Source organism: Erinaceus europaeus, chromosome 14 (genome assembly GCF_950295315.1).
Source record: "Erinaceus europaeus chromosome 14, mEriEur2.1, whole genome shotgun sequence".
NCBI classification, from domain to species: domain Eukaryota; kingdom Metazoa; phylum Chordata; class Mammalia; order Eulipotyphla; family Erinaceidae; genus Erinaceus; species Erinaceus europaeus.
Window position 1 is genome coordinate 63,679,956 of NC_080175.1, and position 4,255 is coordinate 63,684,210.

Sequence of the window (4,255 nt, forward strand, 5' to 3'; positions counted from 1 at the left end):
ACAGAAATGGAGGCATCACACTCCCAGACCTTAAACTATATTATAAAGCCATCATCATCAAAACAGCATGGTACTGGAACAAAAATAGGCATACAGACCAGTGGAACAGAATTGAAAGCCCAGAAGTAAATCCCAACACCTATGGGCATCTAATCTTTGATAAGGGGGCCCAAAGGATTAAATGGAAAAAGGAGGCTCTCTTCAATAAATGGTGCTGGGAAAACTGGGTTGAAACATGCAGAAGAATGAAATTGAACCACTTTATCTCACCAGAAACAAACATCAACTCCAAATGGATCAAAGACCTAGATGTCAGACCAGAAACAATCAAATACTTAGAGGAAAACATTGGTAAAACACTTTCCCACATACACCTCAAGGACATCTTTGATGAATCAAACCCAATTGCAAGGAAGACCAAAGCAGAAGCAAACCAATGGGACTACATCAAATTGAAAAGCTTCTGCACATTCAAAGAAACTATTAAACAAACAGAGAGACCCCTCACAGAATGGGAGAAGATCTTCACATGCCAGACATCAGACAAGAAACTAATCACCAAAATATATAAAGAGCTCTGCAAACTTAGCCGCAAAAATGCAAATGACCCCATCCAAAAATGGGCAGAGGAAATGAACAAAACATTCACCACAGAGGAGATCCAAAAGGCTAACAAACATATGAAAAACTGCTCTAGGTCACTGATTATCAGAGAAATGCAAATCAAGACAACACTAAGATACCACCTCACTCCTGTAAGAATGGCATACATCAAAAAGGACAGCAGCAACAAATGCTGGAGAGGATGTGGGGACAGAGGAACCCTTTTACATTGCTGGTGGGAATGTAAATTGGTACAGCCTCTGTGGAGAGCAGTCTGGAAAACTCTCAGAAGGCTAGACATGGACCTTCCATATGACCCAATAATTCCTCTCCTGGGGTTATACCCCATGGACTCCATAACACCCAACCAAAAAGAGGTGTGTACTCCTATGTTCATAGCAGCACAATTCATAATAGCTAAAACCTGGAAACAACCCAGGTGCCCAACAACAGATGAGTGGCTGAGAAAGCTATGGTATATATACACAATGGAATACTATGCAGCTATCAAGAACAATGAACTCACCTTCTCTGACCCATCTTGGACAGAGCTAGAAGGAATTATGTTAAGTGAACTAAGTCAGAAAGATAAAGATGAGTATGGGATGATCCCACTCATCAACAGAAGTTGACTAAGAAGATCTGAAAGGGAAACTAAAAGCAGGACCTGATTAAATTGTAAGTAGGGCACCAAAGTAAAAACCCAGTGGGGAGGGGTAGGCATGTAGCTTCCTGGTCCAGTGGGGGGTGGGAGTGGGCGGGAGGGATGGGTCACAGTCCTTTGGTGGTGGGAATGGTGTTTATGTACACTCCTAGCAAAATGTAGACATATAAATCAGTAGCTAATTAATATGAGAGGGGGAAATCAATTGTATGTCTTAAAGTTTCTCAAAAGACAAACTGAATCTTTTTAATATATAGGCTATGTATTTGATATGCGGACTCTCTCAAAAGCCTAGACCAAGAAGATTAGAAGCTTCCAATAGCACAGCTATATACAAGATACTCGGTACTGTCCAGCAAACCATAACAAAGGGACTTTTCAAAGTTAACCCAATTAACAAATAATGTGATGATAATATTAACTATTGATTGTCTTTTTGAACCCTAAGACAGCAGGAACCTCACATCTTCACTATAGAGCCCCTACTTCCCCCAGTCCTGGAACCCTTGGATAGGGCCAACTTTCCCGTATGCATCTCCCAATCCAAACCAAATAACATTGCATCTGCCGATCACAACCTAACCAAAGCAACGATTGCTACCTCGACATGCTTCACCTCAGAATGTATCCAGAGACTTCACGTGTGGAATGACAACCCTTCAGCTTCATTACTCGGGTGAGACCTTTCCTTTAATAGTACACTCTAATTTCATCTCAGGTAGTTCACTTTCTAACAAAGTCCCATAACCTAGATATACACCAGTTTCTGTGAGAGAGAGCTTATGTGCACACGTATCCATAAACTACTGCAAAATATATACCTGAAAGCAGGACTACACTAGAGTTTACAGTGAGTACCTCCCTAACACTTCCTCTCCACTATTCCAAGCTTCGGATCCATGATTGCTCAACAAATTGTTTGGCTTCATATGTTAACTCTCTTTTCAATCACCAGGTTCCAGATGCCACCAGGATGCTGGCTAGGCTTCCCTGGATTGAAGACCCCACCAATGTGTCCTGGAGCTCAGCTTCCCCAGAGTCACACCCTACTAGGGAAAGAGAGAGGCAGACTGGGTGTATGGACCGACCAGTCAACGCCCATGTTCAGCGGGGAAGCAATTATAGAAGCCAGAGCTTCTACCTTCTGCAACCGTCAACGACCCTGGGTCCATGTTCCCAGAGGGATAGAGAATGGGAAAGCTATTAGGGGAGGGAGTGGGTTATGGGGATTGGGTGTTGGGAATTGTGTGGAGTTGTACCCCTCCTACCTTATGCTTTTGTTCACTAATCCTTTCTTAAATAAAAAATTTTTTAAAAAAAAGGAATATCTCTTAAAAAAAAAAAAAAGAAAAGAAATTGTACCCTTAGAGCAAAGTTTTTTTGCAAGACCTTACCTCAAGAATATGATCATGAAAATCATCACCATAAAATGCAAACCAATATTATGAATGCAAAGCTAATGTATTTTAATTGTGCGTATAATACATTTATTTGTTAGATTTATGTCACACATCTATGAGATAAAATTCTTACCTATTACTGCCCCATCCCAACTCCAAAGTGTAATGTCTCTCTTTTCTCTCTCTTTCTTAGGTTGGTTTTTTGATTCGTATAGAAAGAGCTATCTCCAACTTCATTATACCTTCTTTGTGGTTCTACAGTTCAAACCTGGCAGGCACAGGCCCCCAGTAAATCATCTTTATTGTAGATTTGACAGCATGATTAAAGCTTACATTATGGAATGCTGTTATTGACTTGTAGTGAGGTGAGCTGAACCTAAGAGATAGACTTCGTGAAATACAATCGCAATATTTATTACTACTCCATCCTCGAAGTCTCCTGCCGTTAGACATGTTACACCCTACACTTGGAGAACTCTTTTGTGATCTTTAAGTTGAATTCCACTACACACTACAAGAAAAGAATATGCCTGTTTTTTTACTGGATAAAATATGCCAGCCAGGCACTGAGTGATTAGCTGAGAAAAATGTAAGAAAAATGAAAATTTAATGTGTTTTTTTTGGTAACTTAGGATACAAAGTATTTTATTTTTCAACTTCTAGATTTAAAAACAAGACATCCTAGGTTAAATAATATACTTTCCCAAAGCTTAATATGCTCATTTGGAGCTCGGTTTTTTTCTGCTTCAAGCACAAAACAACATCTTAAATTCCTAGGCAGGAACACTACTGTTTTGATGATCTGTGGTCAGGTAAACTGATCAATGTCAGTTGGTAACATCTTTCTTTTCTCCCTTGGTAAGGGTTTTTAAAATTATAGCACAGATATATTTTTCTAATCTGACAACTTCTTTTCAAATGTCTTCAGAGAGGCATGCACCATATACAGGAATCCATCGTCATCCTTCTTACTTTCATGCACTTCAGAAATTGATGTGGACACACCATGCTTTGTCCATTGACTAACAGGAAGAAAACTTCATTGGCATTGAGCTGTAGGTGCCTTCTAGTTATCTTGATGAGTTCACTCATGTTGACATGATCACATACAAGGAACTTGGTTTTATCTAAGACAGGAAGCTGTTTCTCACCCTTGTATGGTTCTATTGTAACTGGGATTTTGGTGGGGTGCTGCTCTCTAATAAATCAAACACTGACTCTTAGTTCGAAGGTGCCATGCTGCTTGAAGGCCTTCTCCAACCGCATGGTGAGGGAGGCCCGTGAGGTGAGTAGAGGGTGAGAAAGCTCCAGACAGCAATGACGACAGCTCTGGTTCTCAAATTTAATGTTTTAAAATCAGTATGATTTATATATTTATCGATTAATTGTTTTTAATTGCTACCAAGTTTATTGCTAGGACTCTATGCCTGCACAATGAATCCATTGTTTTTGGCAGTTATTTATTATTTTTGTTTTTTTTCCTATTTCATAGGAAATAGAGAAATTGAGATGGGTGGGAAAAATAGAGAGGGAGAAAGAAAGACACCTGTAGGCCCTCTTCACCATTCATGAAGCTTCCCTTTTGTGG

The 4,255-nt window shown here is 39.8% G+C and overlaps 1 pseudogene; it reads right to left on the reverse strand.

Moving 5' to 3' along the window:
- Positions 1-3,562: 3,562 nt before the first annotated feature.
- Positions 3,563-3,933, reverse strand: LOC103111946 (microtubule-associated proteins 1A/1B light chain 3B-like; annotated as a pseudogene).
- Between the last annotated feature and the right edge of the window lie 322 nt (positions 3,934-4,255).